Source organism: Dromaius novaehollandiae, chromosome 2 (genome assembly GCF_036370855.1).
Source record: "Dromaius novaehollandiae isolate bDroNov1 chromosome 2, bDroNov1.hap1, whole genome shotgun sequence".
NCBI lineage: Eukaryota > Metazoa > Chordata > Aves > Casuariiformes > Dromaiidae > Dromaius > Dromaius novaehollandiae.
The window spans coordinates 79,849,349-79,873,286 of record NC_088099.1 but is presented as its reverse complement, the minus strand read 5'-3'; the positions used below and the strand labels follow the sequence as shown (position 1 = coordinate 79,873,286).

The 23,938-nt window shown below is 37.6% G+C and overlaps 1 protein-coding gene across 3 annotated transcripts in view; it reads right to left on the bottom strand.

Annotated features, from left to right (window-relative positions):
* ADCY2 (adenylate cyclase 2) overlaps positions 1–23,938 on the bottom strand; it is a 200,900-nt gene that overhangs the window by 108,170 nt on the left and 68,792 nt on the right. The gene's annotated exons all lie outside the window — the stretch shown is intronic.

The following is a 23,938-nucleotide window of genomic DNA, read 5'->3' as shown; positions in this document are numbered from 1 at the left end:
AGTTGTCTACTAGCAAGATGTGCCTAAAACACAAAGCTAAATCAATAAAATTTAGGTTCAACATCAGATGCTCAGTGGGCACAACAATACATGAACATGAGAATTAAGTTTGCTTAAAGAATCCTTTTTTATTCATTAATTGCATGGAACATTACAAAGCTAGGAAAGAGAAGATGGAGGCAGTTCTTCCCTGTACTCACTGCAGAAAGGACAGCATACGGCTTGGGGATGCTAGCACTTTCAACTATCCCCATTTTATTGCTGCAAAGAAAGAGAGCCAACCGGGGCGAATCAGAGCAAGAACAACACATCAGAGAAATGAAACCAATTCTTAATTCAGTAAAAAGAGAACTGAGGCTGAGATCCAGCTGCATGGTGGTCAGCCTGGGTCCATGTCTGTAAGGCCATCAGTGCACCATACAGCCTGGATGGCAAGGACTACACCACATAGTGCTCATGGTCTGAAAGATGGGGAGGAAGAAGGGACGCCACAGTTTCATCAGTCCTCCACAGTTAATCCAATCATGAGATTTATGGTAGATTTCCACAGTGATCACTCGTGGTTCTTTTTGATGTTCCTACTGATCAGATAGTCTTTTGTGGACTGCTAGTAGTGAAAGAGCCAGTGATGTCAAAAAAAAAGACAGATGGTATGCTACAGTGGCTGAAAGAAAAGAGACAGGTCTTCCTATTAATGGAAGTCCTTCTTTACTCACAAAAATTTCATGGCATTTCAATGCTCCTTTTCTAAATGCACATTTTAAAATTAAAGTTTTCAAGAAATGTTTTTATTTTCCTCACAAACAATAACATCATTACAGATGATATCTCTTTCTCCATCTGCAACATGTTTGAAGTCTAATCTCTCATGGTTCTCCAGAGCTAGAAGCAGGAACTGTTCCACCTTGCAACAAAAGGATTAATGTTTTTCAGTTTGATAAAACTTTTCTTTCCTTAAAACTTTCAGATCATGGCATTATCACATTTCTGAAAGCAACACTGAGTTTTTAAAATTTTCTAAAATGTATAATTCAAATATAAAAACAAGGATAAAAACCTACATTTCTCATTTTCTCCAAAGAACTTCTATTGCTAAGCAGAGAGACATAATTTAAAGTAGAGAGAGTAATTTAACTGAAATATTTCCCAACAGCCAACAATTTAAGAAATTATAAAATACCTTGTCTTTGATTTGGGCACATAAGAGATGATGGTACAGTGAAAAACAGTTTAATGCAAAACCTTTCTATATTTCTTTGTTGTAAATCACAGATGCTTGATTCTGCTTGGATGTCAGTAATGGCGCGGTACTCTCAGCAGGAGTGGATGAGTGAGCAAGGTTTCCTAGGAGAGACTGCAGTGCAGGGGTAGTGCATTCCAGTTGCCCAACATAGCTACTATTTTATGAAATGAAACCATGAAATGGGAAAAAATGCCTGAAAATAAAGATTGCTGTGCACAGAAAACACCAGGAATACAACAAATCCAAATAAAGAAAATAATGTTATAGCTAGTTGGAGGAGTAAATTATGAGTATCACCTTCACAGCCATAGAAAAACAGATTACAGTTTTATGACTGAACCAGCTCAAGTGAGAAAATAGATGGAAACAAGTGACTGACAGGCAAGGCGGCTAATTAACCAGGCTTGGCAGATTCTCAATGGTGTAATTCAGCCCACATGAATCTCTGTGCTGGCTTCCAGTACCTGAATTAGAGCACCCAAAGGCAAGTCAGATAGCTCAGCCGTTGCTAGATTTACTGTATCTATAACATAAGTATATGAGGGACTATGTAGAGACCAAATTTTTTTGGCCAGCATGGAGTTCATTCAGAAATGTGTCATGGGTATTACAGCAATTTTCCAAGAAACGGTTGAACTGGTTTCTAACTCATCCTCAGACTGATAGATTTTTGCTTGCTCTCTGGTGCTGCTACTGCAACTATTTCTGTATCTGTCCCTGAAGAGTTATTGAGTGAGACACATGAAGGTTATAGACTGTTCAATGGAAAATATAATAAATATGATTAAATAAAATAAAGAATATATATTTCTTGCTTAGTATCTCCCTTCTCCTAAGTCTTGCCCTTTTTTTCTGAACAATGCCCCATGGCTTCAAAAAACGGACTGAAGAAGTGCTCCACCTAGGTTTGCTCTGAAGTCTCATAGGAATTCTCCTAGGAGGAACAGGTTCAAATTTTCTGGACTGAGGAAAACTTAAACTCAAGTTTCCCACTTCCTGCACAAGTGCTCTAACTAATATGCAATTGTGCAAAAAGATTCCTCCTATTCCTCTGTGAGGCACCTGCTCTAAAAAGAAGATCCCATGTTCTGAATCCTACCTGGACCAGAGCATGTACAGCACAACCCTGGATCAGACTAGCTTCCTGCCTAGCCATTTCTCCAGGCTCAGACTGGACAAATGCACAAAGTCTCCTGGAAACTGCCTCTCATTTCACCATGTGGAAACACAGCAGAAGTTTTAGCCTCTCTGTACAGTGGGCTGAGACAAGTCAATCTCCTGGGCCATCTGCACCCTAGAGATATCCATTAACTGTACACTGTGGCCAAGTTCCTGCCTAATCAATGCCTAAATTCCATGTCTAAAGAAAGTGATCTAAATATGAATCAAAGATTGTGCAAGCAAATCCATGATACCACTGCCAAGTGACCCTAAGTACCCAAAGCAACATCCAGTGCCTCTAGCCACTTAAGGAACTTGACCATACCTTATCTCTGTTCCTTCTCTTTTAATCTACAGAAGCCAGTATGCATCTCCAGGCAATGGGGCATTTTCTGAATTGCATTTTTACATTCAAATATATGTTATTTTTCATTATCAGTGAATATAAGAGGGTTCGAAATATCATACATCTAGTGCTTAACTGACAAAATAGACTATTCAAAAGCAAACAAAGACAAAGTAACTATGACTAATTTCTCAAGAGAGTGAAGTCAGCTGAGTTGCTCAAAAAATGTAGTGTATTATATAGATTACACAGTGATGCTCTGTTTTGCTAGTTCAGCTGATAAAAGCTGCCTACAAAGGTGTATGTATAGAAGGAAGTACTATGCTACACAAGAATAAAAGAATTATAATATAGGCTGCTGATGCTAAAGGATAAATTATTTGCTAAACATCTGCATAACTGTTGTTCAACTACTGACTATAAAAATCAAAGTTATCTACAGAATTTCCCCAATTGGAAAACCGCCAATTAATGTGTTATTTTGTCACATTTATTCTGCCATTTTAAATACTGTTCAGATCCTCCCTGCAATTCTTCCATGAACAGAACATTTACAAAAAATATTTTAATGCCTTTTAAATAGCTATATCACAGTTTTCCTCTGAATAAAAAAGCTGAGGAAATGGAGTGGAGAAGACAGGCTATAATTTATGACATCTGCATGGAAATTAATGGGTGATAAAAGAATTCTTGCATCATTGTCAAGGTCCAACTTCTTTGGCTCTGCAAAGATGAACCATGTCTCTCCCCATTTGATTCATCTTTTGATGGTCTGTGGTGTGACTAGTCAAGCTAGGGAACAAGTTAATAACCATACTTTTTTGGGAATATGTAAGGTTTTAGACTCAGGCAAAATTTAGCTATAAAGAAGAATATCATGCACACTTAAAAGCTGAAAAGCAGCATTTAAAAAGGAAATGCTTAGCAACAGTTCATATTATTTGTTCTCATGGACAGCATGTATTATGACAAATTCCATTATTTTGGTATACGTATTCAGAAGGTTCTCCAACTTTTCCATGGAAAGCTGTTGCCCATGGAGCTCTGGCAAGTCATATGATGTTGGCTTTTTTTTTTTTTTCATACTTCCAGAGGTCCAAAGTTGGAGTTCTAACGTTCTAGTGCATTTCAACATCAGCAATATGTATAGCTGTGTGATGACTAACAGGAAGGATCATGGGCTACAGAACTGCAAATGGGAGATTGTTGGTCCATAAGACAACTGCCCTTTCAAAAAAGTAGTAGTTCTGGGAGTAGCAAAACCTATGAAGTCTGGATTCCTACGGATTTATATCCTTTCATGCCTTTATTTCCTTATTTACCCAATTATCCGTACTCCTCAAACAGGCAAAAGAAAACTGTGTTATAACTGGCCTAGAATTAGAAATCAAGTGCTGACGGCTCCATCAGCTGCCGTCAGACCATGTGAAAACTGGCGTTTGCCTACATTTGTCTGGGTGAAGGCATTAATTTTGGAGTCTCTGTGGTGAAAGCTCCTGTCTTTCATAAAGAAATGAAGGGAAGTACTAATCCTTCTCACTTCTGTCTCTGTTTCAAAGTTGATGGTATCAGTCCATGAATCAAAAGGTCATTTGGGAGCAGATCATGACAGGCGGAAGGACAGATAGAATATGGACAGAGTAATTGCAGAGTTATTTCCCTAGGAAATAAGAATAAAAATTAATTTATTTAATTACTGTAGCATTATATATAACACTCTGGAAAGTAAAAGCTATTTAAATGCTCATATAGTCAGTGAAGACCGCAATAAGAACATACAACAAAGGAATAGAAGAACCAGGAAGTTCCAGTATCCACAGACCCTCGGTCTATATCAAGCAGAATCTCAAATGTTTTTCAAAAAGATCAAGAAGTAAGGAAAAAAATGCAATCCAATTAAAAAAACCTAAGATTTACCTCAAATAACTGAGAATTAACAAAAATAATAGTTTGAATTACTTATTATTCCAGCCATCAGCAAACTGCTCCATATTTTCAATCCTACAATAAACCTGTATGTGGAAAAAGTCCCTTTCTGGATGTTGATTTGACATTGGGTGCATGAGCAACATACTCCTTTTATGTAATATTTATGCCATTTGATGTGATTTTATTATTACTACAGACTGAGGTTTCTTACAGCTCCAAGCTGTTCTGCAGAATGACTGGATTCATTTTATTCAGCTCTGCATGTACACGGAGCCTTTCTATGTGCCAGAGTGGATGAAAACAGATCATAAACTGTGAATTCTTGAATCAAAACCTGGCAGAAATACACTAAAAATAAGAATCAGAATCACTGTCTGTTTTGATCACTTCTTTGTAATACACTTACTCAATATCAGTGATGTAATCAATTCATCATATTTTTAATACAAAATATTTGTAAGTTGTTGCCAGAAGAGAACTTCTGTTCTCTTCAATCATTTCAGAAGGAACTAGCCAGCCACTGCACTCGTATTTCTGGCTGTAGAGAGTAAAGTTCTTTCTGTGATTGCAAGTCCTTAATGGATCATTTTAATTTTTTACTTTATTTTTTAAACTATTCAAACACACTTGAATATACAATTAATTGTAAGAAAACAAAAAATCAAAGAATTTCAAACCTATTCAGCTATATTTATATTTAGGTAAAAGTAGAAGTAACTTTGCCTTGAATTCTGGAAGCGGAATTTGTGAACAGCTTAAAAACTAAAGTGTTATTTCCAAAAGAGTGAAATTTATTTTTAGGTTCTAGATCTGATATAGGAATGAGTACTGAATTGCTATCAAAAAATGGCATAAAATTTAAACAGTTTATTTAATAAAAAAAAAATCTATGGGGTAATACATCAAACTACAACATATTCCAGAAGTAGTCCCATGTCAGATTGTTGAGATACCCTGTCTTTTCAAAGAAATTAATCTGCTTCACAAAAAACCCTAAAATCTTTAGTATAAATATATTTACTTTTAAGCCCAGCAATCTGCTGCCAAGTCAAATGTACAGACTACTCTTCCCTTTCCCTCAGCAGGAATATTAGGATCACTCTACTATCTAGCAATTTTCATGAAATTTGTATTTATAAACATCTCCACTTCTGGCAAGTTTTGCAGAAATTGAGCAATAGCATGAAAAGTTACCAGGAGAAGAAAGGACAAACAGATAAAGGAACTGATAATCACATAAGCTTTGTTTCTTAAAGAAATGAGGCTAAACATAATGTAATGAAATTAGGCAGTTTACTAACGCCCTAATTGCAATTAATTTCCTACAAGCCCTGTCTCACTGTGTTCATTTTGTTCTTTACTCCAGGTTTCCTTGGTTAGGGTAAAGAGTCTCCATGTCAATGCTTCTTTTAGATCTTATATCCCAGATTCTTAGAGAGGCATGTCAGCATTTGTCACCACAAGAATTAATGTAAGAGAGGACTGCATATCTTTAATATTTTCCCTTCAGAATGCAAATGTTTTGCATAATATCTCCTTTAATTCTGGTTACCAAATTTTTTTTTGGAGACAAATCTACCAGGTTTCTTCCTTCTTCCATTTTTAGATTAATCTAAATCTCAGAGTTTATTTTTTGTTTTTCAGATGCATGCAGGCAGATTTCTACCATTCTAACATCCAGTTCTGGTTCACAGTCCTGCTGTTTAAGATAGTAAATGGCGGATATCAGTATGAAGGCAGCCGATGGCTAAGTGCAGCACATACCTGCTAGCTTCTATTTTATATGTACTTAAAATTCCATATAGATGTTATATACTCACATTTCAATGGAAAAAAATATTCACATATCATGATCCCATTAGAAAGGACAGAATACTCATCTATTAAATAGAACAGCCACCTATCAAGTGTACAGTTGCAAAATATTTTACAGAAAATGGAATCAACTTTAATTCAGCAACTACAGAATGCTAAATTTTGGAATCCTTACAGGGATTCTTGAGTTAATTTCTTTTAAAGTATTTAATAGTTCTGAATTATTTTCCTTTTATTATTGATGAAAAGAAATAGAAAGAAATTGAAAACTTTTGTTCTTCTTGAATTTAAAACCATACAATACATTCAGAAAACAAGTGTTAAGCATGCTTTTTTCTGCATTCTTTCCTAATATGTTAACTTGTGGCATGTCTAACTGGAAATGGGGTTACCCTTAAACTGTAATGATTATGTTTTCAGCTTTCTTCCCACTCCCTTACTACTTTAGTAATAGCTATAATGGTAGTTCCTATTGTGCATAAATTACACTACATACTATCTATGCTACAGACTCTCAGGTATCAATACACAATGAAATTAAAATCAATGGACAGTTTAGCATTACATGAATAAATTCCTGTGCAAAAATATTCTCAGTATAATTTTTTTATCCCATTGGAAACTGTTGGCAATTAATATATGTGTTCTAATTTAATTAACAGAGAACAGCAATTAGAAATTTTAAAATAGTATTTTATATGATCTCTAACTAAATGAAATGATGATTTCTATAGTCATGTTTTTCTTAGGTACTATTTTTCTCTACCAACAGTCATAATGAACTGGCAAAGCTTTTTTCCTAGAAGATATTCTTCAAGTCTTCAGTGTACTTGTCCGATGAGTAAGGCAAATTTTTATCAAGATCATTATTCATAATTTGGCAGCCTGTGTCAGGATACAGTGATCTTTGATTATGTACTTCAGGGAAGAAGGATATGGAACAGAAGGGAGAATAGCAATAATAGGGTATAAAATGGGGAAAATTATGACCTATGGAACTGGATTAAACTAATTCCCAAATGTTCTCAGCCAGAATTTTTAATCATGACAGTCCTATATGTGTTTGTAATGTTTTTCAGGATGTTGGTTATCTATTTAAACTCTTCTGAGGTCTCCAATCAGCATTCAGATTAATTCTTAATTAGAAGACACCTAACAAGAAAAATTTACTCTCCTGAAACCTTAAAGCTCAATTTTCTGGTGTCAGACAAGTGCTATCAAGAGTCAGCCATATCAAAGTTTCTCAGGACAAAGAAAGTATTTAATTTGGTTCAGAAAGAATAAACTACATATTAAAACCTCTTCATGCTTCTGCTGCTAACTCATTTAATCTGTATCAGTCTTTGCATAAAAAGATGCCATTTTCTCCCCTTCATGCCCTTTTCTCCCCGTCATGCCTCAAAATTGCCAAGATCTTGTTAGTCAAGCCAGGCTTCCTATTCCAAAGCCTTAGTGTGAAACTCATTAGATAGCCTAAAACAAAGGTTTTTTTAATATAAATTACATGATGTGTGTGTGCAGGGGGGGGGTAAATTCTGACTAATATCTCAAAAGTCAACAAAATATCTCACTTTCATATCAGTATAAGAGTCAACCCCTAAGCCAGCAGCACGTGCCCCATTATAGATGCCTAAAATATTAGACGGGAATAGGCTATGACTCCTATATATCAGCTAGTTTAGCTGATAGCAATGATTTTAAAAATGTAGGCATTTGTGCAGGCAAAAGACATTTCCATGCTTCCATGTTTATTTACTCATTTTTAGTCCAAATATGAACGCAGTATCATATTTTTAAAGTTTAGTGACACATTTGCTACCTTCTAGTTTAGTACCAAGGCAGTTTTAAGTGAGATGTTACACATGACAGTTCATAATTCTGTTATTTCTTCTTGAGTTTTCTTAAAACTTTTGGATGAATACTGCCCACTCCTTGCCATTTGACAGTGTTCAGACCACCTATTTGCACCATAACCTCTCCTATCTCACCTCTATTTGAGACCAAGTCTACCCTGACTCTTTCCCCTTCTCCCCCGAAAGGATTTTAGTGGGGGAATTTCTTCAGTGAAGAGGGATGCAGGAATCGTTTCTCTGCAGTGGCCTTTTGTTACTGAACTGCTGCCAGACGGACTGGCCACGTAATGAACGGCAGATTGGTTTGGCTCACTGCCATGGCTCTAGATGGTATCCAGTATGAATTAAATACTTTCAACTATATGTTCTTCAAACTCTTTTCTAAACTGTTTAATTGCATACAAAGGCATTTTGCAACATGCTTCTTTAAAATTTGCACAAAGGAAATGTTTTCATTTTGGCTGATTAACTTCGGCAGAGCAAACAGATTCGAAGACTGCTGATAAGGCACATCTGATCACATGCAGATTAGCAGAATGACTTTTTCTAGCAGTAAAAATTGCCACTGCGACAGACACAAGGCACAAAGTGAATACAGATAGCCCTGTAAGCATTTTTGTGGTTAGGCTACAGTGCATCTGAGGCAAATACTATTTTAATTTAAATGAATTATGATTAAAGCAGTTTATGATTACATACTATTTAAAGCAAAAATTCAGATTTCCATATTATTATTTTCTGACAAATTTTCAAATATTTTGATTGCTCATATTTTAATTTCCTCTCCCTTGGGATGAAAATATTCTCTAGAGGCGTGGCATGAGAGATGAGCCTACAAATTCTATGTACCACAAAAGAAGTAGGTTTTACGTTATGAATTTACAGTGCCAAAATGAAATTCTGGCAGTGAACATGACACATTCTTTGAAAGGGAAGACTTCATTTGAAAAAAATCAAATGGCTCTACTACTATGAAGCCAAATATTAGTTTGTCCACTAAACTGGCAACGATTCCATTTCCATGATGACCTTGTCTATGATTACCTACAGTTCTGCCTAAGAAGCAGATTTTTCATTTAAATCTTTTCATATAGATTTGTTTACAGTTTATATACTACATTTATAAGTATTTTGGAAAAAAACAAGCTGCAAGTGTCTATTATTTAAATACAGCACAAGGCTTTGCAAAACCTAACAAGCCTTCCTACATACAAAGAGTAATTTACCAGCAACATGAAGAAAAGAATACTCTGATTTTCAGATGACTATAGTCATATTGTTATTATAATTATTAATCACTTCATTTATTCCCAAATTTGACTGGAATATTACTGGAATGCTATGGATAGATGAGAAGTATTCAAATGAAGATACAATCTATTTTTACAGATTCTGATGTATGTGTAAAAAACAAAAATGAAGAAGCAACTGTTGTTCTCTAATGGAGCTAGAGCATACTTTTGTTTGTATTTGTAAAGATCCTTGATTTGAACCTTTGATGTTCCACGCTAATAGAGAAATTACATCTTAGATGCCGCCAAACAGTAATATGAATGTGAGTAATAGGAATGTAGAAAGAACTTTTGACTTGCATATTTTTTAACATATGGAATATATACAGTGCTTACTCTCTACCAGAGAAATAAACCAATACAAAATGAAAACGCCTACTGAAAAGCCACCAGTTTCAGCTGCCAATACAAGTTATATTACGTAGCAAGGCAAGTGCCACCCTGCAACTTACTTTTAATAATACTGCATGCTCTTAAAAAGGTATGACAGTACATCATGAAGATACAAGGTAATATTAAACAAACTCAGAAAAAACTGGACTAATGTCTCTCACACACTAGTCATTGTCAATCAGAGAAGGATGTCTGAGCAGCTACAAGTTGCAAAGTAATGTGCTGTCTCTGGCAGAAGCAGTTCTCCTCACCAAACACGGTGATTTGTTTCAGTTTGCTTTTCAAACACATAAGTCAATCATTTAAACTGAGAAAGGGAGTCTGATTCATTGCTGTTCAGGCTTGTGCATTATCAATTTATGCGTATGGTTCTGTTAGCCTCTTGCCCTTCATAAGTAAAGAGAACGTTCCAGTCTTCCACCTGTGCAGGAATTCACACTGCCCTTGGTGATGTTGCACATAGGTGGCCTTGAGGATGCTGTCCTCATACATCTATTCCTGAGGGAAAAGCTCCTCCAAAGTTTCTATGTGGCCTCTACACTCTAGGATACTAAGATACTGAAAGGTGCCACAATGCATGCAGCTATCCAAACACTGCTCAAAAACTTCACTAAAAGGAAGAGGACACCAGCTTGCCCCAGATGAAGGCACCAGAAGATCTGGCAGCTGCCCAAGTTATATTTTCATTTGTAACTTGTTGTATTAGGAAAACATCTTTAAGATCAGAAGAGAATATGCTTTTTGAAGAAGAAAACGAGGAGTTGGCAAGACAAGAATAAATGAGTTTGATTATCCACAAGAAAATAAAGATGGTTGTTGTATGATCTTTGACCAGTTTTTAGATAGTTACAGCCTCTTCTTTTACCGCTTTACATTAGGAATCTCAGACACAGTCATGTCCTGGCACTATAACTGCTTCATATGCTACTCTGGAAAGAAATGAAATTCAATTCCCTCCATTTTCATGAAAAGAATATGATTTCAATTTCAATTCAATTCACTGTTTCAAGTATTTCAAGCAATATCATTGGATTCACCCCTTAAAAAATAATCAGCGCTTCATAAACAGACAATGACAGAAAAGATCAATTCAAGTGATCTGTTTCTATTTGTTACACAATAGGTCTGATTCCTGGCTTAGTACTCCAGGTGCTATTTTAATATGAACAATATATATTCATATTATATAGAATACATATACTAGAAGCAACACTGAGGCCAATTAACAAGTTTCATCCATGCAAGTATTTTTCATTTACTGAATAAAAGTTCATTGACGCACAACAGTTTTCAACAATATAATTTCCAGTTACTGTAATTATACAGTAGGAGCATTCTATGTGTATTAATACTTAAGAGTTGCCCCTCTATGATCATTTCTAAAATTCACTAATGTCCCCAAACCTGGGCTTCAATCATTATCACTTTAATAAATGCTTAGATGAATAACAACTTTTATGTATGCATCAATTTCTACAATAAATCATTTTACTGTACTAGAATATAAGTGTAAATATTAGCTTCAGTAAACGTATCCAAAATATGGTTTCTGTTAAATACTCACATGTTGGTAAAACCCAACTGTTTATACTCTTTCACATCAAGTACTAGTAATTACAAGGTCATCTTCTAAACTGCACAGGTGATACAAAATCAGAATTGCCAGCAAACTGGAGTTGTGAAGAACATCAATACTAACTACTGAGAAGAAAGTTGATTTTTGTACCTTCAGATTTGTTTCCCTGGGAAGGCCAAATTACAAAATATCTTGAAACGATGTATTAAAAAGAAGCCACATGAAATAACTGATACAGGCATCCACTCTTTCCCTCATTTCCATGTGGCTGCAGTAACTTATGCTAATGTTTCCAAACAATAAAGAGATAATAGTTATTATATATTTTTTTTCAGATATTATAAATGCTATTTTAAGTTTGGTAAAACAAACAGAGAGTTAGAATTTATTTTAAATAGGAACAAGTAACATTCTAAAAATAAGTAATGCTTCTTTAATCAAGGACACACACCTCAGCGATACAGCAGCCAGCACACCACGGCATTAACAGTGTCCTAGCAAGCCTCCTCAAATTGCGTCGCATATTCCAGCACCAGTAACTCCCAGTCCCATAACCACTTCCCTCCCCTTACTTCTGCTCGCCGATGTGCTTTGGGATGTCATGGAGAACATGCTGGGATGCATCCTACCTCCACCCGCAGTACTGGTGGCAGGATGCTAGCCTAGGTGGAGCGTTGTTCTGATTTGGTAGGGCTGTTTTTTCTGCTCTTTATCGTCTTATAGAGAGATCAGGCTGCTCTTCATCTGGAACAAGCTGCCCCTGGTTAGGATGCAGGTAATCTCGCTTAACTGCCTACAGTCTGAATGTGCCTTGTAGCACCCTGGAACAAAGAACTATAAATATAGCTTCAGACACAAACGTGTTTAAGTGCAGTAACAGTGAGGATATAATAATAAATCATGCCAGGCTAATGAAAATGTACAGATCCAACGTGACAACCCTTTTCTACAGAAAATAAAGCCAGGCACAAGGCATTCTTTCAGATTTGTGTCACACAGTTGCTGCTGTCTCACTGTTGGACAGCAAAACTGTGCTGAGCAATGAGAGAAATTCAAAATGTGCTCTCTGTATTAATGCTATTGCTGGCCCCTGTATTACCCCTATTACCCACCACAGGTAGCAATCATGCAGAATATATGCGGTGGTTTTGAGCTGAGTGTGTTAGAGTGTACCAAACACAAATGCAACCCAGTTAATTTTTTTTTCATTAGCATTTCTTGTATTTAAAGCTAAAAAGGATCTTCTATACAGTAATGCCTAATGCTACAAAAGTACACAATTACTTCTCACTGCAAGTGCAAATGATACGCTGTTATGTGTGTTGCTCAGTCACCTATTAAATACCAGAAGAGAGGGAGCCAAATATAGGTCTATTCAGATTTTAAAAACCAATAGTCAAACCTAGTTGAAAAAAATCAGAGTCAGTTCCTCCATGTTTTTAAAATACTGCAGGCTTTACCACTACCTTTTCAACGTTTCTAGCTAGTAAACAGTCACTATCTGGGTTTGTGTAATCAACGATTAAAGGAATGGAGCTGAAAATAAGATGTTCTTTAAAACAAATGCCACAATAATCAAAGAAGAAACAAACAAAGAAGCAAGAATTAAATGAGTAAGAAAAAAACACAGTCAAACGGCTCATTAATATATTTAATGACTACACATCAAAAGCAAATTTAAATTGATTCTAAAAGCATCTCAAAAGAAGATCTAGCTGGGTTTAATAAACTTTCATGCAGTAGCCTATTCTTTCACCAACTCTTTGTATACTTGCCTGCAATTTTATCTTGCAGGTGATATTAAACTGATATTTAAGTGATTCTCTGCCAATCTTTCAAGATTAATTTCATATTCAACCCAGAGCTCATGTAAAGCAACGTGCTTATAGTCAATTTGAAAATGCTCCGTGGATAAATCCAAACAACCACCCGCAGGGAATTCAAATGAAAATTCCAAAACAATCCACCCCACAACCCAATGCATTATTGTTTCATGTGGTCAAAACACATTCAAAAAGAAACAAGCTAGAGCAGAGTAGCTGAAAGTCCAGTAAAGCTTTCTATTACGGATGCAAGAAAAAATTAGTCTCCTGCCATGACTGGACACTAGTATGAGATAGATAATTAAGGACTGAATATAGAGGGAATATGAAAATTACTGCAAGCAAGAACATAGAAAGAAAACAGGGGAAAAATGGCAAATTACAGAGGAAATATAGTAAAAGAAAACTTTAGAAATTTTTAAAATATGAAAATTGTTTCATTTCTCATATTAGCTTTTGCGTTACTCACAGTCTGGAGAAATACTGCGAGTAAACTCAACTGCCTTAAAGAGCTTGCTGTAGGACCAAGCAGTGCTCAGGTTGAACCACGTTGCTGATCATGATGGTTATAGAAGCACCAGGAAGACTGTCATAGGCGTTTTTCTAAGAAAAGGTACTGTACTTATAGACACAGTTATAAGATGAGTCCTGGACTCTACTTCTCCCCAAAGTAATATATCGTTCACCATAATCAAATCATTTTTATGCTGCCAGTGTTTTTTGCTGTCAGCCTGTTTCAGTAGTTTGATGTTGAAAAGACAATAGTAAGAATATTATATTCATCGCCCCTTCAGACAAAACCTTTTCTGCACAGGTTCTTTTGTTCAAAGAAAATTACTGACCTTACATCCAGGGCAGGAAAAGTAGAATAAAATTAACAAACTACACAGTTGCCAAGTGACTTGCTTTCTATCATGTGACAGAGATATAGCCATGTAACACACAAGCTAGAGAATGTGGCATCGAATAAGGACAGCTCCTTCCCTCTGCTTTAACACAACTCTCACTTTCCCTCTTTCCTCATGCGAGCTCTGTGCTGTCACATTCGCCCAGGTCCTATGGCAGGATAGGACCCGAAACAAGGGGAATTAGGTGGCAAATGAGTAGTTTTCATGTACTGCCTTTGAGACCAGACACGTCTCCTATCACTGTTAAAAAACCAAACCAATCAAATACTCCAGATTTGTCTCCCATCTAGCATGTTTATAGTAGTTACGGGAACGGCTATCATATCATGGGAAATGTTTCCATAACCAAAGAAATTTAGGTCATATTTGACTAAAGATGTTTTGGAAACAAAGGAACTGCATATTTTTTAGCTTGTCTATGCCATGCTCAGTTGCTAGCTTTTTGAAGAGCTACTGCAGTAGAAGACTATCAAAATAGCGTGTGACGTTACCTGCCGCATTGTGATTTGGTCTTTAATTAAGGTCAGCATGACCTAGATCATAGCAAACATCTCCAAGCTTTAATCTCGACAGGAAAATCAGCTCACAAGATTAAAAAAAAAAGCTAAGTTTCCTCTATGTAAAGAGAAACAAATCAATCTGGATTTTAAAGCAAAGTCATAATGGAGTTGAAGTGGATACAGAAGGCTCTTTTGAAGGTTCATGACAAAAAAGTAGAAATAGGTATTTCTTTTCTTCTTTTTGTGCTGCTTCAAAGGTCAAAGGTAATCACCATCAACACTTACTTCATAGAGAGGGAGGAAAAAAAAAAAAAGGCCAGAGACCTTTGTAAGAACTGTTAGGTAAGGAACATAACATTGATCTGAGCAACACTCACAAGGTGTTACCCAAGATATTTCCTTATTCTTTTTTTTTTCCCCCCAGTCATAAATCATTTGGATGTAATCCTCTATGCTAAGTCCCACCAGACTCCCCTTGTGACGGGCTTTGGACCAAAAGAACCACTCAGCACAGCCACCAACTAGTCACCTCCCCACTCGAAAAATCCGAGCTCCAAAAACTTCCCAATGCATTGCAAGAAAATCAAGGCAAGGGGCAAATCTATTTTCCAAATGTCTTGGTACCTAACTAAAGTAGTAATTAAAACACCCTAAAAAAAATCTTGATAAGTGGCTTTTACGCACTAAAATATCTTGGCAAAATTGGTTGTAGTTCACACTTCAGTCGCCTCTGGCAGTGAGCAGCTCATGAGACTGTCTTGGAGTCCTCTCACCCTTTTTCCTTCTGCCAATAACTTGCTCACACAAAATATTGTGGGCCCACAACAAGCAGAGTGGGAGAGCCACGGTGAGAGATTTAGAGTGGGAGAGCCACCGCTGGAGTGAAAATAAAAACTAATTCAGTTAAGTTATATGACACTATGCTCTATGGGACCAGATGACCGTGACGGTCTCTGCTGGCTTTATAATCTTTACATTTCACATTAGCCTTTACTTCTTCTTGATCAGCGCATGAAGACACCAAAGCACTCTCTGGCCCTAGACAAGTAAGAATTATAACAATTTCCAGGCTCATGCTGACGGTACAAAGCACCTTCTGCTCCAGGGGAAAAATAATTAAATTTCTCACAGTGAAGAAGGAGACAACAAACAAAAATCACAGTAAGGAAACCCATTAAGTTGTATTGATTTTTTAGAACTCCTTTAAGAAAGAAGGATGATTTTTGTGTACCATATAAAAAAATCTTCAAAATAATGCAAGACAATGATATTCATAAAATCTGTTGAGAGTATACAGGAATACAGCCAAATACAAGGCTTTCTTTTCCTCTTCCAGATCTGAGCTTTTCCTTTGCAATAACCTTCCTCAAAATAAAATATTCTTATACAAATTATAGCCTGTTGTAAACACTATGTAGCATGTTTGAGATCATATTATATGAAGGTAAATATTAAAACTAGCATCTTACAGATAAGGTGATGGGAAAAAATGGAGGCACAGAACAAAAAGATGGCACTTCAAAAACTTCAGGCAAATCAACAGGACTTCAAGAGACAAAGCCAGAGATACAGATCAGCTCTTCTGAATACTGAAGTGTTGTACCAGGCACTGATGAACTCTTACCACTGCTCTATCTTTAGAAAACACAGAATTTGAAAATACTTACGTAACTGAATATATCTTTGTTTTTTTATCCAGTTCAACAAACTTCTTATAAAGTTGAAGAGAATTAACTTCTGTTGAATGTCTTTTACTTTGATTCTCTAAGTTATGAGTAATCAAACTTGATAGTCTGGTGCTTACTTAATGGCAAAGTGCAACTTTTACATGAACAAACACCAGCTGAGGAAAGAAGACTCCTATACTCGGGTGCAGACATGTAAAACGGAATTGTGATACTCATATGTGCTGAATTTCAGCTGGACTCACCGAGTAAAACTGGAAGGTGCTGGCAATATACACATAGAAACCTAGGCAAAAAAACTTTGCTAATCCCAGTTGAAACAAAGCAGTGCAGTAGGGAAGTATTATTCTCCAAATCCAGTTCAGAGCCTTTGATTCACTACTAAAATTATATGTGTAGGAAATGGGGGGGGAAATATATATATATATATAATATATATATAAATACTGTCAAGACTTCATAAAATGGGTAATGTCTGATCACAGATAAAATGTGCAGTTCCACAGTGTATACCCTGAACTTTACCTGAATAATACTGTGAAGTATCTGATACCCATAATTTGAACAGGTCTGCAAGCCTGAGTTCAATGCAATATGTCTGAGGTTCAAGACATACAGGCTGAAGCCCTATGTTGATCCATTTCTTGGACGCTTGTCCAGGGAAGGCCTCGATCTCCAAAAGGTAACATCCCTGTGAAACACTGCTCATTGCCCATTTGTCGGGATAAGGCATGAGATACATAAAGCATTGTAAAAATTCTCTCATTTGCAGCTATGCAATTATCATTGCCTTCTTTTGCATCCAGTTAATAAGCCAGTAATCACATTATCAGTCAGATACGCAATGATTTTTTTTTTTTTTTTTTTTGAGTTCATGCCCATTTCTATTTCTCTTCAGTGGATACTTTTTTTTTTTTTTTAAGAGGAAAAAGATTATCTTAGAAACAGCAGGAATATCAAATTATTCCTTCTAGTCTAGGAAGGATTTCTTTGCCTGTTTAGAAGTATGGATTTTGATTTCTCACATCACAAGTAATATGGGTATAGAAGGGTTTTTTTGTTTTCCCTTAAGGATTCAGATTCCAAACCCTTAAATTGGCATTGTTTAAATTAAAAAAAGCAACCAAACCCAAAAAACAACAGGTCAATGGAAAACAATCCTAACTGCTGAGGTTTCAGTGTAATGCGGTATAATTGCAGTCATTCTCTCCTTCAGAATGACTTTCAGTAAAAAAAGATCTCAGTATCTTAACTTCTGACATGAAAAGCAAATATTTCTCTCACCTCATTCTGGTAAAGTCATAACAATTCTTTTGAGACTCCTTCACGTATTACAGAAGCATGTACATGTTTTTAAGTCAAAATGTAAGTCTTCACCCAAAACTCGCATGGGTCTTCCTCAGTTCAAAGATTTTTCATTTCCTCTGCTGGCAACATTAATTTACTCTTGCTTTCAGGATCAGGTTCATCATTTTTTTCCATCTTTGTCCAGAATCATCACAATTTCAAATGACTTACTTCCTCATTAAACAAGCCTGATAGAAAGCATTACTGGATTTTCTGTCCTTCAGACTCTGCTTTCATATTGTGTATGGGGGAAACATGTTCTGGATCACAGAAAGGCAACAAGGAAAAGCAAAGATATAGAATGGCTTCTAAAAAAGGAGAAGCTGGAATTCATTTACCTGGAAAAAAAGATAATAGAGGAGGTGTGACCGAGGTCTATCAAATCACAAATAGCCTGGAAAGCGTGAACTGAGATCGAGTCTTTCCCAGTGTAAGAATTTGGGGTACTCAGAAGAAACAGACTGATGGGAGGTTTGAAACAAAAAAAAGATGGTTCTTACAATGCAGTTAAGCTGCCAAATGTGTTTGCTGCAAGATGCTGTTAAGCAAGATGTAGTATTATTGAAGGTTAAAAGACAAATCCCTGGATTAAAAATAAAAAAAAAAAGCCTTATCATAAATAGAGGTAAGAAACAGGTTTGTAAGAAATAAGAAATTATAAGAAATGGGCAAAAATGGATTACCAACCAGGCTGTGATGAAATGAAAAGAGGAAGGAAATAATGGCAGAAAACTTTCAGCAATTTATAAGGAAAACATCAGATTTGCAAGGCTCAGAGAAAATGGTGGGCTTCTGGCCTTTGTGAGTTTAGAGCCAACACAAGCTAAAGGCCACTTTCAGAGCTAGCAAAATGCAAGCAAACAATCACAATTTTTAAGTAGGGAGGAATTATTTTTGTTTCTGTAGTGCAAAAGAGGCCTATTTAATTAATTATGCATGCATGTCAGCTACAAAAGAGCAGAGATGCACAGGGGCATCACGCTGAAACAGTTAAACGTACAGGCAAATTAGGACAATTCCTGAACAGTCTTGGAATTTCTCTCTCTCACTTCTCTCCCTCCCTCCAACTCTTGCTTTACCATCCTAGCTCCTCGGTCCCCATTATCCTTCATATCAAATCATCTGAATTGTTCCTAACATTAATGACACCGTTCTCATCCTGATACTGTTGTCACAGACTAACTAATAGATAATCCCAATTTTTATTGTCCAAGGAAGGAACTGCCTCATCAATTTCAGGGATGGAAAGAGTCATTCCTTATTGTAGATACTTTTACAGAAGCTTTATTCATTCAATCCTTGTCTCAAAAAATTATAATGACCTTTCTGACTTGATGTGATACTCTTGGCTCACCCCTGTTCTTTATCCTTACATTTCTTTTCATGCCCATGAAGAGAAAAAAAATGTACACAACCACCTGCTCAGCTGCTCAACCTCTCCATAGGGATGAAATATTCCACTCTGGCAGCTTTTTCCAAAGAAAAGTCTTTCCTTCAACCACAGTCTCTGCTTTCTGCACTCCCCAAAAGACTGTCTATGGCAGTCCTCTGCTATTGGGAATCACATCGGTCCTGTGGCTGTGGAGAAGCACTTCCACACCCGTTCTCATCCTCTGCAACCCTGGAGCTGCTGTGGTTGTCTGGAACTCTGGCACTGATCCGCAAATTTCTAGAGGCAAATCAGCAATACATATGCCCACAGCTCCCAGAAGGTGGTATAAAAACGTAATCACTCTCACTATGACCGTAGGCTACGGATTCAGGGCTCAGCATGTCCCTCATGTCATTAAAGAGGGAAGGGAGGCCCACAGAAGGAACCACCCCCATATCACAAGATGAAAAGGTGTATGCCACCTCGTGTAACACCAAAGACCAGGGAAGGAGATATCTGTATCTGTGATTCTTTCTCCAGAGATTTTTGCAGGTGTAAAAAGATCACAGTAAACTTAAAACCACAGCTACTCTAGTAAAAGAAACAACTGCATGCAATAGTCAAGAAGCAAATGATTTTATGTGATTTTATTTACCTAGCGCATACAGTTACACTGATTTATTTTGGCAGAAAAGAATTCTGTGACTTTTTTTTTCCTTAAAAGGTGACCAAAAGAGAGTGCAAGACATCTAAAGCATTCATTTGTAAAGAAAATAAAGTTAAGTCTTCATCAAGGACTCCTTTTAAAAAAGAAAAACACTTCCTGCACACATAGCCATAATGCCATTTAAAAATGTATGGCTCTGATCTATGTTTGGGATTGCTGACTCTGGTAGCCTGACAGTGGTGGGATTGCTGCAGCTCCATGGCCCCAGGTCCATCCAGGAGAAAAGCTGAGCGTGCCTTCCCAATAAGCACATGTGTACACATACACACCATACATATATACATGGCTGCCCACACAGACAGAAAACACAACACTCATGCAAATGCAAACAAACAGGACCATGGCCTGATCCTGTTTCCCCTCTCTGTTTGATCAGGATGAAAGTCTGTTAGCAAAAAATATATACACATATACAATATGAATCCCTCCAGCAACTGGCCATAGACACACAGCCTCTCCAGTAGCTGGAGTTGCTACTGGAGTCAGGCTGCTCTGGCAACTGCTCTGGCCTTGCGAGTAGCAGACCCTCAGACCCCCTGGTCTCTCCAGTAGCTGGCTTGGACCCCCTGGTTACTCCAGTCACCAACTCTCAGACCCTCTGGCCTCTACAGTACCCAGCCCTGGCTTTGGATCTCTTATCCCACTCAACAGCTAGTCTGGACTGACATTCAGTAGTGGCTACACACACACACACACACACACACACAAAACACACATGCTGTCCAGTCTCTCCAGTTGCTAGCACCACAGACATCAGCCCCTTTGACCCATGGTCCCCACTCCAGTCATTGGCACTTAGACAAACATGCACCCAGAACAGAGAGCCCCCTCACAGATGGAAGTAGATAGAAATGGAGTTTCTAATGAGAAGACAGGACAGATGGCACTGATCAGGTGCAGGGCATGGCCAGACAAGTGTACTGACCTGTTAACACTTGTGACCAGTCCCTTTTATCCCCTTATCCCTCTATTTTCCCACATTTGTTCCTCCCCAAATCACCTTGATCCCTCCTTCTCCCCATCTCTGGTTCTTCCCCAAAACCTCCTATAATGAGTCTTGTGCAATCTTCAAACACTCTTCCCCTGCAGCCCATAATGGGACCCATGTCCTATAGGCAGTAACCCTCCTCAGTCTGCAAGGTGACCTGGAGAGCCTCTCTCATTGACTCATCTGGTGCGTATCTCACCCAGACAATGGGGCTGATCCAATTTGGGAAGAGTCAGTGGAGTTTGGAAAGAACAGACAATGGCATTAGCCAGAAAGAATCTCAGTCTCATGCTAATGTCACCAGTAAGTAAGGGGCATGCTTTTCCCAGTGAGAACTGGCTGGGTACAGTTGCCACAATTTCTTAGGCCAGCAGTTGTTTGAAGACGGATGGAGTCACTGGTGGGGGGTGTTACAGCAATGATGAATGTCCCTCACACTAATTAATTGTTGTTTCCCCATATCAGAAGACAGAAAGTGCCAGAACCTTACCACCTGGGATCTACCACCATTTAGGCCCAGAGCTTGCCACTGACATTTTTAATTTGTGTTCTGCCCTAACCGAACAGGAGATTAAAGGTTATTGACAAAGTCCAGGACTGTCAACATGAGGATTCAGAACATGTTTACAAAGAAATCAGTGGAGATCGCTGCCTGTCCTCTCATTATCCTGGGCAGGCCAGCTGTATTTATATATATCCTGGGGATTTGACCCAGCTATATTTTTAGCTAATACAGCTCAGTGGAAGCTGAAATGAAGTAGCAGAGAGAAAATAACTGGATAATGATTAAAGGGACTATGTGTCTAGCATGTACAACTCTGAAGTGACAAAGTCAATACCAATAACAGTAGATAGGGAATCATCTCTGCCTTCAGAGGTCACCAGTACAGCATCAATAAACTGAACCAAAGTGAGAAAGTTAGCCAAAACCCCAAGGAAAACATTCACTGTCAAAGCTACTGGTTAGCAGAATAAAAGGTGTCATCACTGAAGCCTGAACAGAAAGTGAGGCAAAACCTTAGAGCAAATAATGCAGGCAACAGAGCATTATCAAAGGTGCCTTATTATCTATCCATTAATTTTTCAGCATTCCATCTCTCTTGCTTATTAGCATTTATGCTTTTGCCACTGCTTTTGCATAGATAATTTCCAATCTGTTTCTTCTTGTTCACCTCATCTTTTTTTTGCTTCATGTCTTTTTTATTATCACAACCATTTGCCCTCTTCTAATGCTTTCAGAGTGCTTTCCTATATATTACTAAAAAGAAAAAGGAAAAAAAATCAAATATCAAAAAAAATCAAATATCAAATATTAAGGGTCTTAACCAACCTGAGAGGATTGGATGTTATGAAATTAATTAAACACGATAAGTCAATGGACCTACATAGTACGTTAGCGCCAGAGAACTCAGCTGAAATGCCACCGCTTCACTGCCCAGCTAAGTTCGTAGGATACCATCACTACAGCAAGAGCCTCTCTGCGTGTCACACTGTCTCTCCATTACTGCCCCCTGACTTGTGTCAGTTGGCTGGGCCACACAGACAACCTGGAAGCGTTTATTGTTGTCACTATGGGCAGTCCTTTCCACAGGCCAAATTTTAATGAGGTTTCTTGCCATGGGCCAACCACTGTATAAACATCCAAAATGTCCCTCTCAAAGAGGGACAGAGTGTGTGTGTCTGTATATAAAAGTCTGCAACAGTGTTTGGAGACTGTCAGCAAAACCTTATAGGACTTCCATCAGAAGCCAAAACTCTGCTTCACCATCTGCATACTATAGGATGCTAAACCAGGATAATTGCACGTCATTTGCAGTTGGGTTGTGAAGCTCTCCCACACAAGCTTGTGCTAGCTTCCTTGAATAATCTTAATAACTTCAGTAGAACTAAGTATTGAGTAAATGCTGATCAGAACACAGTCTCTTCTTGTCTGCAAATTATTTGGGCAAGATCTCATCTTCACTAGTGTTGTGACAAAGCATGGCAAGTAATTATAGTACATACAACATCCAAAGTCTGCCACAATTAGCCTAAACAAAACTTGCTGTGACAGAGCTGTCGCTGAACTTAAGACCATACAAAGTGAGACAGTATTCATGATAAGAAAGATTTATTCAAAGGTGGGCCTTGGAAGTCTTTTAAACAAACTCATCTTCCCTTTTTATCTCTTCAGAACGAAAGTCATTTTTGGCTTCTGAAAGATAACAGTGTTCCTGTGTCAAAGAAATCTAAATCTCATGCTTCAGAGTTTGAGCTAATTACCTGAATGAGGACTGGATGGAATTATTTCCCCCAGTTTAAAGCTCATCAGATGAATCCTTATCTTCTTTTCACCCTTAATTGAAGAGACAGAGATAGGCAATAACTGGAGGAAGAACAGCAGCATAGCCAGTCTTTTGCATGCCTCACAGCCCTATAGGATCAATGGAACGGATCATTCCTGCTCAGGAATCAAGGAGGAAATTTACTCCAGGTCAGACTGGTAAGGATTCAAGAAGGTGCTCACCTCCCTCACCAGCACTGTGCACATACATCTGCTGGGACCATTTGGGCTGATTTTGCTCAGGTGTTTCTTGCCCTGCTGAGGCCTTAATTATTATGTAGACCACCTTTACTATATAGCTCACCTTTCAGTCTGTCTTAGTTCTGTGTGTCTATCAGCAGTTGAATCTTCTGGAGACTGACACTGCTTGGATGATAGTAACTCTAAATCATCTGTTAAGACAATATAGAAGGTTGTGCATTAACTCTGCTATTTTATATTCAGAGACACTGGAGCTGAGCTAAGTGTCATGGTCTTGGTATGGCTTAGAGGACAGAACACACCAGGATTTATTCCCAAAATGTATTTAGGACCTGGCCAGCCTGTTCTGGGAAGGGAGATGGAGTGGGAATTTAGGCATGTAAATATGAGCTGTATTGTGCTGCCAGCTTCAGAGTCAGAGAACAGTTCCTGCTCTAGTAGGAGCATAGCTGCAGC